Source organism: Protopterus annectens, chromosome 2.part0, assembly GCF_019279795.1.
Source record: "Protopterus annectens isolate FY-2018-M chromosome 2.part0, PAN1.0, whole genome shotgun sequence".
Taxonomy (NCBI): domain Eukaryota; kingdom Metazoa; phylum Chordata; order Ceratodontiformes; family Protopteridae; genus Protopterus; species Protopterus annectens.
Window position 1 is genome coordinate 1,974,940,539 of NC_056728.1, and position 14,576 is coordinate 1,974,955,114.

Sequence of the window (14,576 nt, forward strand, 5' to 3'; positions counted from 1 at the left end):
ATCCTCCTAACAAGGAGTCTAGGACCATGGATAGGTACGGTAAGCGGATTTTTTCCTCAGCGACCTTCACTATGCGCTCGCTGAATTATCTCTGTCACTTTACCCGGCTTCAGAGAGATATTCTCAAGGAACTAGGTGAGGTAATACAGGATCCGTCAGCTGCCGGGGCTCAAGAAAAATTACTTTGCAGCTGGGAATCCTAAATTCCTTAACAAACTCCTCCATGCGGCTCATTTCTTATGTGGCCGATGGAGCGAGAAGAGCCGCAGGCACAGGAGTGGCCCTTAGGCGTCAGTCCTGGATGCGGCTTTGCAACTTTGCAGATCCCTTTAAGGCATCCTTCCCAAATACTCCCTTCAACGGTTCGGCTTTGTTTAGACCTCAAGTGAAGGAAACATTGACCAGATGCGAGCAGGACAGCGGGACTCTTTCTGCCGTAGGAGTCTGTTTCTCCACCCCTTCAAGACCTTATCCTAAAGGTCAGAAGGGAGGGAAGATGTGGTTCCGTAAATCTCAGGGAGTCACGCCGGACGCACGTGGTCAATTTACCCCCAGAGGCAGAGGGGGTAACAACAATAGACGCTGCCCTAGGGGCAGAGGGGGTCCGCAGAATCAGGGTAGCAGAGAGCCTCTCCCTGACAAACCCTTCCAGCATCCCTGAGGTGTTGCCCGGCTGTCCACCCTTGGAGGCAGTCGGGGGAAGATTGTTGCTGTACCCAACAGCCTGGCTTTCCCTTTCTCAAGACATTTGGGTACAGTCGATCATATCCGAGGGTTACAAGATTCCCTTCAAAAACTATCCTGTTCCTCAGAAGGTATTCCTTCCAGACGTTGCACCTGGTCTAAGGGAGTTCTCAAAGCTGGAGGTATCAAAACTTCTAGCAAAAAAGAGAGCCATCCAGCCAGTTCCAGCAGACCAAATAGGATCCGGAATCTACTCAAGATTCTTTTTTGTCCCCAAAAAAACGGGAGATTGGAGACCAGTTCTAGACCTCAGCAGACTAAACAAGTTTGTCAAGAAGGCAAGATTCCAGATGGTCACGCTTCAGTCCATTTTACCCTTTTTGGGCAAGGACAACTGGATGTGCTCGGTAGACCTTCAGGATGCGTACTATCACATAAAAATTCACAGGCGCTCCAGAAGGTTTCTCCGCTTTGGGCTGGGGACCAGTCATTTTCAATTCAGAGCCCTGCCCTCTGGTCTCACTACAGCCCCCAGAGTGTTCACCAAATGCATGGCAGCGGTCACGGCTCACCTGAGACGTCAAGGATTCCAGGTGTTTCCGTATCTAGACGACTGGCTCCTCACGGCCACCACCAGGCATCAACTTCTCCAGGCCAGAGACTACACTCTTCATATGTGCAGCCAGTTAGGAATTTCCATAAACTTCAAAAAGTCCTCCTTGTCACCTTGCCAGTCTATTACCTTTATAGGCGCAGAACTAGACACTGTTGGGATGTCAGCAAGACTCACAGGTCAAAGACTTCTGGACATCCAAAAATATGTTCAGATCATCCTACTCAGCAAAAAGATCAGGGCCAGGTTTGCCCTGAAGGTGCTAGGACTTATGGCGGCTGCCATCGTACTTCTTCCTTTGGCTCGCTTTCATATGCGGCTACTGCAATGGATGTTATTCACCCAGTGGTCCTTCCAGCAGCTTCCCATGCGCCACGAGATCTTCGTGACACAATCTTGCAAGAGTCAACTGACCTGGTGGATTTCTTCCCCTCAAGTCCTCCAGGGCAGACCGTTTGTTCCCCCGGCCCCGGTTGCCACAGTCACATCGGATGCCTCCCTGATCGGGTGGGGGGGGGCATTATCAGGGCAGGATGGTCCATGGCACTTGGCAACCCTTCGAATACCATCTGCACATAAATGTCGTAGAGATGAGAGCTGTGCTTTTAACGTTGCAAGCCCTCAACGACTTTCTTCCTTTAGGAACTATTGCAGTTCAGATGGACAACATGTCCGTAGTATGGTACATCAACAAACAGGGCGGGACCAAGTCCTATCCACTGTGTCGAGAAGCTCTCAGACTTTGGCAGTGGGCAATCTCCTCTCATCGGTTTCTGATAGCAATGCACATCCCCGGGAAATCCAACTTCATTGCGGACAGATTGAGCAGAGCTATTCTCATGCCTCACGAGTGGTCTCTCAAACAATCAGTAGTGGAGGAGATTTTTCAGAAGTGGGGCTTCCCTTGCTGCGACCTTTTTGCTACACCCCAAAACAGCAAATGCCCAGACTTCTTCTCCCTCTTTCCACTCCCAGGCCAACCCCCCAGAGACGCTCTAACCCAGGTTTGGCCCCGGGGACTTCTTTATGCTTTTCCACCATTCCCCTTGATACCTCAAGTCATTCAGAAAGCTACCGTTTTGAGAGCCAAGTTGATTCTCATTGCCCCTTACTGGCCTCGACAAATTTGGTTCCCGTTCCTTCATTGCCATCTATTGGTACAGCCTTGGCGTCTGGACCCAGTTCCAGATCTTTTGACCCACCAGTCTGGTCATCTGCACCAGGCCATTCGCTCTCTCAACCTCACCACTTGGTTGCTCCACTTCCTTCATTAGCCAGGCTTCCTATGATTTCTAATCCTGTACGGGATATCATAGTAGCTTCTCTAAAGTCCTCTACCAGAAAGATTTATGCTAGTAAGTGGCAGCGTTTTTCCTTCTGGGCAAAGTCCAGAGACATAGACCCCTTTACTGCCCCAGTTCAATCAGTTTTGGACTTCTTAGCTGAGATTTTTCAGTCGGGTTCTTCTTCTTCGACAGTCAAAGTCCAGCTGGCAGCAATCTCAAATTTTCATGTTGGCTTAGCGGACCAGAACATAATGTCTCACAAGCTTTGTAAAGCCTTTCTCAGGGGTATATTTCTACTAAAGCCCCCGATTAAAGATCCTCCTCCGCAATGGGACCTGAATTTAGTGTTGACATCTCTAATTCTTCCCCCCTTCGAACCAGCTGCTACATGCTCTTTAAAATTTCTCTCTTGGAAGACAATTTTTCTGGTGGCTATTACTTCAGCTAGGAGAGTGTCTGAACTTCATGCTCTCTGTGTTTGACCTCCCTATTTGGTTTTCCACAAGGATAGAGTATCTCTAAGAACAAATCCATCCTTTTTGCCCAAGGTGGCTTCCCAGACGAATCTTAACCAGTCTATTGATCTTCCAGTATTTTTCCCAAATTATTCGGACAGAGCGGAACAGAAACTGCATTATTTGGATGTTCATCGCCAGCTCAGATACTACTTGGATAGAACTAAACAGTTCAGAAAATCTGATCAGCTTTTTCTTTCTTATGCAGAAAACAGAAAAGGTCTCCCGGTCTCCAAGGTGACCTTATCGAAATGGCTGTCTTCCACTATTTCCCATGTTTATCTCCTTAGGGGCAAAGAATTGCCCTCTAAACCTAAGGCATATTCTACTAGAGGCCTAGCCACATCTACAGCCTTTCAGGCTAGGCTACCTATTGACACCATTTGTGCAGCAGCCACTTGGGCCACGCCTCATACCTTTGTCTCACATTACAAATTGGACCTGGCCTCCAGAGACAGAGCTAGGTTTGGTTCCACAGTTCTCAAGAGTCTGTTCCATTGAGCCACCCAGGATAGAGGTGCTAGGGACGCGGTCCCATTCAGCAAGAATGAAGGCGAGTTTGACAACTTAACATTAAGAAGTTATGTACCTACCATAACGTTCCATGTTACTTGTCTTCTCTCGCCTTCTTTCTTGCGTCCCTCCCTCCTTTCCCCCTAGCCTGGACAGACCTTGAAGTTGTACTCTTCTCTGGGGGCGAGTTTATTCTTCCTATGGACTCCAGTTGTGAGAGGTCACTAGTTTTCTAGTTCCCCTGTCTGGTGTTTACACATTTGGTTACTTTCTTCTACTTCTGTTGGAAGAAGATAATGGGCATATTTCTATAGCTACCAAACGAGATCTGGGTAGTCACGCCTTGCATCATAGGATATAGGGTTGCCTCGAGCTGGTAAAATTAGCTCTCGAGCTTAGCAAGTGCCGAGTCGGAGCCGAGGATCGGCTCCGAACCCATCCAGCAAGAAAGAAGGCGAGAGAAGACAACTAACATGGAACGTTATGGTAGGTACATAACTTCTTATTTCGATCAAATGAAATTTCGATCCAATGGGTTTCGATCAAATGGCCTTCCGATCAAATGAAGTAGACCCATATATATATATATATATATATATATATATATATATATATATATATATATATAGCTTTATTTCTCTTTGCTGTGTGTGTGTGTGTGTGTGTGTGTGTGTGTGTGTGTGTGTGTGTGTGTGTGAGTTGTATTCTTCGTGTGGAATACCATTTTTTTCTGGAACATGTCTGAAAAAGGTTTCAAGAAGTGCAGGCAATGTGGACACAAGATGCCCCTTTCAGATAGACATTCTTTGTGCTTATACTGCCTGGAACTAGATCACCTCAACCAGCAATGTGATATCTGTGAGGCCTTTAATCTTCGGGCCTAAGAATAGGCTGATCTTGAAAGGGCTGTTGGCCTCATCGTTTTTGCAGGCTATCACTGAAGCTCAGTCTTTAATTTCCAAGCATAGGGACCACTCCAAATGATCCAGATCAGCTGAAGCTCCTTCTTTGTCGGAGACAAAAAAGAAAGTGCCAAGGTCATATCCAACATCTCCAGTGGCATCCAAGCCATCAGAGCTGACAGAACTTGTGTCACCAGACCCTAAGAGTAAGATGGCCTCGCATCATAAGACTTCGGATCTGAAGTCCCTTCCTCGGACTGCATACTCACCATCTGTAGACCCAGATCCATTTAGGTTACTCTGTCCCTTCCTAGAGAGGCATTCTAGACCTGATTCAGTTGTGTTATCTCACTCTACTAGGAGCCTTACCAAGGTGGATGTGGCTAGGATGGTGAGGGAAGTAGTCACGGAGCAACTTTAGAAGGGATCCTTATGGTTCCGACCCCAGTTGATCAGGAACTCACTCCAGTATCTCCTGCAGACCCATGTGTGAAAGATCCAAGAAGATTACTGGTGTCTTCGGATCCAACAATGAGTCTGAGCACATTGACTATGAACTATTTGGACCCAGATGGCTCTCGGAGCCAAAGCTGGGGGATTAGATCGACTCTGAGATATTCTGAGCTTTCTCTTACTCTCAGAGCTTTGGTGCTTAATAGCTCGGTTCTGGCTTCCTCCTTGGGTAGACAACCTGTGGGGAAGGGGAGATGGCGAGCCAGGGACTTTTTCTCTCTGCTCCATTGATCTGCATCTCCAAGGGGAGGTCAGCCTTTGAGGTGATGAAGAGGGTCTTCTCTGTCTCCACAGATCAGGTGGGTCCTCCCCCTCAGGTACACCCCTGACCACCCAACTGATCTTGTCACTTGATCTTCGCCATTCTGTGTCTAGGGGACAGCTGGCCAAGATCTTCCAGTCTACCCACTCTGGGATCCCTAGCTCTTCCGATACTTCCTTGGACCACCCCACCGAGGAAGTCCCTAGAAAGAGATGGTGCAAGAGGAAACATCTGAACTCACCCGAAGAGCCCCTCACCACTGATACCGACTTTGATGAAGGATAATGGTCTCCCAAATCACCACCCGAAGACATCTCCTTTGCAGACATTCTAGAGCTCCTGAAACAAAAGGATGGTTGGTCTGTCCACAGCCCATCTCCTGAGGAGTCGGTATACCTGCAAGCTTTCGGGACTGGCCCGGAACCTGTTTCAACCAAACCCACCCCCAAGAGACCAGATGAAATTATGGCACTTCCTCTAGAAAGACAGTATTTTTATTTATTTATTTATTTATTTATTTATTTATTTATTTATTTATTTACATTTGCTTACCGGGCAGTGTCCAACTGGGCAAGTAGCCCGTTTTCAAGGTTATTCAATTCTATTTAATGAAGGGTGGTGAATATTTGTGAACAGTAAAGAAGGGTGGATAGGAGGTAAGTCCTAGCTGTAGTAAGGCTGGCATGATTATTTAAATATGGTTTAGCCCTATAAAGAACATCAATTTTTATGTGGACTTTTTTGATTGTTAATGCAATATGTCTGTCAAACTTCAGGCTGTTGTCTAAAGTAGCACGGAGAAGTTATTTTGTTCTATGGGTTCAATTATTGTGCCATTGGAAGAAAAGATAGAGAGAGGTGCTTGTTTGCTTTTTGTGGAGGAATTGGAAAAGACTATAAGCTTGATTTTGTTAGGATTTAAAATTAGTTGGGGGTCTGATAGGTACTTTTCAGTACTTTGAAGGGCAGTCTGAGTTTTAGCTTGGAGTTAATTTAAGGTGGGGGTAGAGCACATAAGGGAAGCATCATCTGCATATTGAATGATGGAGGCAGGTTTGGCTGCGGAACAAAGATCGTTAGTACAAATAATAAAAAGTAGTGGGCCAAGAATAGAGTCTTGTGGGACACCAACAGTAATGGGTAGAAGGGGAGAGAGTTTATTATCCTATAAGGTGGCTTGTTTGCAGTTAGAGAGATAATTATAAAACCAGCATAAGGTTTGAGTACTGAAATTGAAAGAGGCAAGTTTGTTGAGGAGTATTTGATGAGATACAGTGTCAAAGGCTTTTGACATATCAAGGAAGGTGGCAGAGACAAGGAGGTTTTTGTTTTGAGGTAATTTACAGTATTGGTAAAACTTATGAGAGCGGTGTTAGCACTATGTTTGGGGCAAAAGCCATGTTGAGTATTAGATAGTAGGTTATTCCTAAGGAGGTAGTCTAATGTCTGTTTATGTTAACATTTTTCTAAGATTTTGGCTAGTGGTGAAAGAATGGCTACATGTCTATATTTGTAAGGGTCAGTGAAGGAATCTCCTTTGTGGAGGGGTATAACATGGGATATTTTCAAAGAAGAGGAACATACTGTTCAGAAATCGAACAGTTAATAAATAAAGATATAGGGTAAGAGATGGATGTAGCAGCAAGTTTTAGAAATTCACCTGGTAACTGATCTGCAGCAAGAGTACAAGGTATTAATTTACTAAGGGGATTTTGTATATAACTAGTTTGGATTGTTTTAATTGAGAAAGGAGGAGTGTTGAGATCAGTGGGTGGTATGGAAAGTGTGGAATTGGTTGTATTGTTAAGTAATGAGGTTACAGAGGTGATAAAGTGGGTATTGAATTGAGTAGCTATACAATCTGTAGGGCAGTCAGTTGTTGGGGCTGGAGTGGTAGGTTTTCTGGAATTAAGAATGAGGTTGATTGTTTGCCACAATCTTTGAGGGTTATTTTTTTTATTTCAAGTTGGCATGTTTAAAAGTAAGTTTTTGTCTTATTTTATTTGCTGTTTGGCTTGATTTCTGAGCTGTTGGTAGGAGGCATCATTAGTTTTACTTTTGTTTTTAAGAGTCCAGGCTTTGTCCCTTTGCTTAAGTAGAAGAATAGTTTCTTTAGATAAATAAGGAAGTTGTTTGGATTTAGTATGAATTTTCCTGATTGGAGCAAGGTTGTTAAGCACTTCCAGGAAAGCATTATTGAAGTATTGTACTGCAAGATCTAATTGTAGGGTTATTAGAGGTGACCAGTCATATTCTCGTAAAAGTGTTTTGAATATAGAGGGGGCAAATGTTTTTTATTGCGTACATAGTGAAATGTAACATTGTTGGTACTATGTATACGTGTTCTGGTAAGATAGGTTGGGTAGTGGTCACTTAGACAATCAGGGAGAGAACCAGTATCATAACTCTTATTGGATTTATTTGTTAAGATCCAGTCAAGTAAGGAATGCCTGTTGGTGACTTTATCAATGTGTATAGGTTTAGAAATATTTTGGGTGAAGGCATATAAGTTAATAAAGTTGCTGGGAGAGTTAAAGGAACAGGTAAACCAGTCAAGGTTAAAATCACCAAGTATAATAATTTCTTGAGAAAAATTATAGGAGGCCCATTCTTGGATGTTTTCAATATGAGTGAGGTAGTTTGCAGGGGGGAGATAGATGGCTATTATGATAATGGATTTTTGGGTGTTGATATGTAGACATGTATGTTGTTAAGATTTCAGCTGTAGAGAGGTGAGGTGGAGAAGTGTTGATCTGTACTAAATTGAGGTGGTCTTAAAACATTATAGCAATGCCACCACCACATTTGGATAATCTATCCTCTTCTGATGAGACTTCAGTACAGGATATTGGCAGCATGGAACTCGTGAACTTTGTTAAGGAGGCTTCTGAGACTAAAATGTAATACAAGGAGGTCAGAGTTACAACCTTTTAGTGGTGGGAGATGGGAGATATCAGTAATTTTGTCAAGGGGATGTAGATGGTTTGAAGTAGTGGAGTGCAAGGGGCCTGGGTATGGGTGTATGTCAGATTGGAGTTTAATGAGGGTGAGGTAGTGGAGTGTGAGGGATTTTAGTCTGGAGTAAAATTTATACTGTTCATAAAAGGAATAGGAAGAGCTATGTGTGTGAAAGAATTTAAGACAGAAATGTAGTGAAGTAGTGTTAAACAGGTGTGGGGAGATGTGCACTATGTCTTTAATACTGTGATGGTTCAGCTTAGTGGGCAGAGGGGGAGAGTGGTAGCTAATAAGATAGTGGGAGTGGTAGGAGGTAGTGTGCAGTACTAGTAGTAGCAAATGTAATAAGGATGTGATGGAGATGATTGGTTTTATTAGAGTCATGGAGTAGTATCAGAGTAAGGGAGTACTGATTAATGCCATGGTTGTGGTGGCAGCCACTAAAAAGGAACTCACTGAAGAGAGTTTGTCTGTCCATCTCCCTAACAGAGAGTCTGGGGCGATGGACAGACTGGGGAGGTGGATATATGCTTCAGCAACATTTTCTATACATTCGCTGAATTACCTAGCCCACTTCACGAGATTGCAAAGGGGACTTACTTAAAGAATTTTCCAGCTCGTTAGCAAGGATCACTAAAGAGGAGGCCCAGAGTTCTGTGGTTGCTCATTTGAATATCTTACAATCGGTTTTGAACTCCTCCATGAGGCTTATCACCAACACAATGGAAGGTGTCTCACGGGCTGCGGGTTCAGACTTATCCACGAGGAGACAAGCCTGGATGCACCTGTGTGACTTTGCAGAGCCTTTTAAGTCTTCCTTCATCAGTGCTCTTTTTGACAGATCTTTGCTTTTCAGACCCACTGTAAAGGTAATACTCTCCAGGTGTGAAAAAGATGGGAAAACCTTGTCTGCTATTAGAGTACATTTTTCAACTCCCCCAATAAATCTTTTTTCGGAATCAGCAGGGGGTGGGGGTGCAAGCTGTGGTTCAAAAGATCTCAAGGCCCTTTCCCCACCATACATGGAACTGGTTGTCCCAGAAGCAAAGGGGAAAATAGTAACAAAAGAAGACACCCTCGTGGCTGAGAAGGCCAGCAGAATATGAGTTCCACAGATACTTTCTTTGATAGGCACTATCAGCATTTCTGAAAGAAGGCTCGATTGTCCTCCTGTGGAGGCAGTCAGGGGTAATTCTTTTCCATGCACCAAACAGCCTGGCAAAGTATAACAAACAATATTTGGGTGCAGAGAATTATTACCAGAGGTTATACTATACCCTTTTTCCTTCCGGCCCCGTCAATAACAGGTTCCCCAATGTTACACCCAGTCAAAGGGAGCCAGCAACTCGACAAATTCAACAGCTGATCACAAAAAGAGTCATCCAAGAGGTCCCACCAGACCAGATAGGATCCAGAACTTACTTGAGGTTCATTTTGGTTTGAAAAGAGACAGGGTACTGGAGACCAATTTTGGATCTCTGCAGGTTAAACAAGTCAGTTATGCACACGAAGTTCTGGATGGTCATGGTACAGTCCATTCTACCCTTTTTAGGTAAGGATGACTGGATATGCTTGATAGACCTCCAGGATGCATACTATCACATAAAGATGAATAGATGGTCCAGGAGGTTCTTACTGTTCTGAGTGGGAACCAGTCACTACCAGTTCAGAGCACTGCCCTTTGGCCTCACCACAGCCCCCAGGGTGTTTACCAAAAGTATGGCAGTGGTAGCAGCCCATCTAAAGCTGTGGGGAATCTGGGTGTTCTCATATTTGGATGACTGGCTCATCACCATCCCAACTAGGCATCAGCTGGTACAAGTGAGAGACTAGGTACTAAAAACTAAATTCTAGGCATCTCAGTAAATCACAACAAATCACACTTGCAACCCACCCAAAAACTGGGATTCATAGGTTCATTCTTCGAAACTCAATCCATGCTAGTGTCCATCCCATTACTATGAGCACAAAACATCAGACACCACCTCAGGAGAATCATTTGCAATATGAAGATATCGGCCAGAAAAGTCCTGCAGGCTCTAGGCTTGATGGCGGCAGACATAACTTTAGGACCCCTAGCAAGATAGCGCATGAGAGGTTTACAATGGCTGCTTCAAACCCAATAGTCCTTTTTCACTCACCCTATGTCTGCAAAGATAAGAGTAACTCAGATATGCAAAAATTACCTCTCATGGTGGACACAGTCATGCCTACAAGGTCGTCCATTCATACCTCCTCAGCCCAAGGCCTTAGTGACCACAGACGCTTCTCAGATTGGGTGGGGGAGGGCATTATCTGGAAAAGACAGTCCAAGGCACTTGGTTCCTCGTACAGGCCAACCTGCATATCAGTGTTTTGGAGATGAGAGAGGTGCTTTTGGCATTGCAAACATTCCAAGATATTCTCCCTGTTGGGGGAATTGCAATTCAAACAGACAATATGTCGGTAGTTTAGTATATCAACAAACAAGGAGGAACCAGTTCTTACCCGTTGTGTCGAGAAGGTCTCAGAGGGTATGTCAGTGGGTAATAGCCTCCATTCGCTTTCTAATGGCAATGCACATTCTGTGGAAGTCCAGACGAACTCACCAGGTCCATTTTATTACCTCATGAGTGATCAACCACAAAGTGGCGAAAATGATTTTCATCAGTGGGGTCAGCCTTGCTGCAGTCTTTTTGCATCTACCCTAAACAACAAATACAGCAGCTTCTTTGCCCTAATTCCTGTGGTGGGAGAGTCACTGAGGGACAGTCTGCTCCACAATTGCTCCCCAGTCTGTCATATGCCTATCCCCCAACTCTCTTGATCCCCAGATTCTTACAGAAGACAGCCAGATTGAAGAGCAGAGTAATCATCATTGCACCTTACTGGCCTCGACAAGTGTGGTTCCCCTTTCTTTGGCCTCACCTACTATCTCCACCTTGGATTCTAGATCCAGCTCCAGACCTTTTGTCCCATCCTACAGGACTGATTCACCCAGACCTTCCCAACCTCAAACTGACTGCATGGTTTCTCCAATTCCATTGATGGCTAGCAACCTATGCTTTCTTCCAAGTCTGTTCGATTCTCTTATCATCCTATAAACCTTCTGCTAGGAAATTGTACAAAAGCAAGTGGAAAATATTTGTTTACTGTGTGGAGAAAAAACACATAGAACCTTTTACAGCTCCTACATATGCAGTCCTTGAATTTCTAGCAGAATTCTTTAATAAAGGCGAAAGCACATCTACTATTAAAGTTCAGCTTGCAGTAGTGGGATTACAAAATTCTTCCTTGGGTTCTGCAAAAATTTGTAAAGTATTCTTGAAAGATCACATAAATCACCAAAAAATGAAGTACCACAAGGAGCTCCTTACAAAAGGACATTAATCTTCACAGAAATCCACAAAAAATGCTAAAAATCCACAGTGTTGCTCAGGTTATTTTTAATGGAGAGTATTTTCTGCAGACCAGGGGAGTGGGCATGGGAGCTAGGATGGCATCTAATTATGCCAATCTTGATGTTAAGTTGTCAATCTCGCCTTCATTCTTGCTGGATGGGTTCGGAGCCGATCCTCGGCTCCGACTCGGCACTTGCTTTAGCTTGAGAACACCTTTTACCAGCTCGAGGCAACCCTATATCCCATGATGCAAGGCGGAACTACCTCAGATCTCGTTTGCCGCTTTGCGAAGAGGTCTCCTTTTTTGCCAGCTGAGGTAAGTTTGAGTTTTCAAACAGCTTTAGTCAGGGTTTATCTTTCCCTTTTTCCTATTTTTAGTGTATAGTGTCACATTTAATCACCCTATTCCCCTTATAAAAAAAATTTTTACTTTATAAAAAGTTTTAAAAATTTTCAGTTAGGCCTAGGCCTTCCTTATTAATCCCTATCTGTGTGTCTGTGTTTGGGGATTAATTTGTGTGACTGTTTTTGGTGTGTGTGTGCCTGTGTGAGTATTTTATTACTCTTTTTCCTTAGACTATGTCTAAAGAGGTAAAGGTCTGGGGCTTCAAGAAGTGTGACTCGTGCTGTCAGAAAATGTCTCTGACAGACGGTCACACTTCTTGTGTTTACTGCCTGGGGCCTTTACACCTGCAGGACTCCTGTGCTTTGTGTCACTCTTTTAGCCAGCGAGCCCTGCAGGAAAGGAGGAACAAGTTAATCCTCCGTGGCTTGCTAAAGCCGGAAGGTTCACCCACTAAACCTGGGTCCAGTAAGCCTTCCAAGCCATCCAAGGGTCAGGATACAGCTTCCAAGCCTCCCCCGGTGGCTCCGACTCCTTTGGAGTCGAGATCGGCTCCGGCCGGAGCCGATCTTTCTCCTTCTCAGCTAGGGTCGATTCTGATTGGTTCCGACACCCAATCTGCTGTTGCCTTGTCGGCTCCGGCTGGAGCCGACACATTATCCAGTATCGGGCGAAGCCTTCGGCTCCATCTGGAACCCATAGGACGTCGGCTCAGATGACTTCCTCCAAGAAGAGATCTCGGTCCCCGTCTTTGGAATCTATCCACTCGGCTCCGGGGTCTCCTCTTTTGTCGGAGCGGAGTCATCGGAGCGATCTTCGAGATCTTCCAGGCTGTCTGACCACGATTTAGAGAGGGTGGTAAGCAGGCTGTTAAAGTCGCAGGCACTGGCCCAAATGCTTCATAGCCCGTATCAGCAGACTTCGGCTATTGCTTCACCCCTTGAACTTCCTCCTCCGACTCCCCACCAGAGTTGGGCGGAGCTCGGGACAGTGACTGTTTCGGCGCCGGAACCAATACATCCTTTTTCGGCTCCGTCGTCTTCGGCTCCGATCTCCTCCTTGAGACCTTCCTTGGAGGGATCCGGTCGTCGGGTTTCCCTAGTCGGCTCTGAGGGGGCTAGTGGCATCGGACCCTTGTCCGACCCCGCTCTCCCTCTCGGGGCTTCGGCTTTGGTAAGCTCGGCACCGACATCGACCTCGAGCCTTCCCTCTCAGTGGAGCCGGGAATTCCCTATTTCCTCGAACGGGAATATTCAGTCTCCCGGGGAGGGGAGCCTTTGAGGTGATGAGGAGTGTCCTGGCTCCTGAGCCAGGTCAATGGTCCATCCCTCTAGCTCCTCCCTCTTCGGTGCCTGTAGACGCCTCTTGCCAGCCTCTTGCTCTCAGGCCCAGGGATCCATCGCCCCAGGTTTCCTCATTGGGAATATCTTCCTCTTCCGAAGTTTCTCCTGATCCTGCAGGTGAACCCCCTCGGAAGAGGACGTGTAAGAGGAAACACACAGACTCCCCTGAGTCTACTACATCTGATACCGATTTAGATGAGTCAGAGGGTTCCCCAGTCCCCTCTGAGGATGTCTCCTTTTCAGACATCCTTGAGCTCCTCAAACAGAGGGGGAATTGGCCATCCATTGACCCCTCCGAGGATGAGTCGGTATACCTGGAGGCCTTTGGATCCCGACCCTCCACCTCCTGGGTGTCTCCGCCTTTCGACCCACTTATGCAGGTAGTGGCTCGGAAGGCGTGGGCAGCTCCAGATTCTGTGGAACCTGTCCCAGGAGACCATCCAAGTTTATACGGCCCCTACGGACAAACAGTTTCTTTCCAAGGCGTCTCTGTGGATGCTATGGTGGTGGCCGCCACTAAGAAGGAACTTGGATCCTTCAGTACCTGTCCATCCTCCTAACAAGGATTCTAGGACCATGGACAGGTATGGAAAGCGGATGTTTTCTTCAGCGACCTTTGCTATGCGTTCACTGAACTACCTTTGTCACTTCACCAGGCTTCAAATAGATATTCTCAAGGAACTAGGTGAAGTGGTCCAGGATCCTTCTGCTGCTGGGGCTCAAGAAAAGATTGCCTCACAGCTAGCAATCCTGAATTCCTTATCCAACTCCTCCATGTGGCTCATATCCTATGCGGCCGATGGAGCGAGTAGGGCCGCAGGCACAGGAGTGGCTCTTAGACGTCAAGCCTGGATGCGGCTTTGTAATTTTGCGGACCCCTTTAAGGCGTCCTTCACCAATATCCCCTTTGATGGTTCGGCTTTGTTCGGACCTCAGGTGAAGGATACCTTGACCAGGTGTGAGCAGGACGGTAAAACTCTTTCTGCCGTTGGAGTCCATTTTCCACCTTCTAGACCATATCCCAAGGGTCAGAAGGGAGGGAAGATGTGGTTCATAAAGCCCAAGGAGCTACACGGACACACGTGGTCAGTTTACCCCAAAGGCAGAGGGGTAACAATAATAGATGCCGCCCTAGAGGCAGGGGGTCCTCAGAACCAGGGCAACAGGGAGTCTCTTCCTGAGAAGCCCTTTCAGCACCCCTGAGGTGTTGCCCGACTGTCCACCCTTGGAACAGGGCCAGTACTGGCATTCCTTTGAGGGGAAG

The 14,576-nt window shown here is 46.0% G+C and overlaps 1 protein-coding gene across 1 annotated transcript in view; it reads right to left on the reverse strand.

The window, feature by feature from the left end:
• LOC122792907 (disintegrin and metalloproteinase domain-containing protein 9-like) overlaps nucleotides 1–14,576 on the reverse strand; it is a 1,461,818-nt gene that overhangs the window by 1,065,704 nt on the left and 381,538 nt on the right. The window lies entirely within an intron of this gene.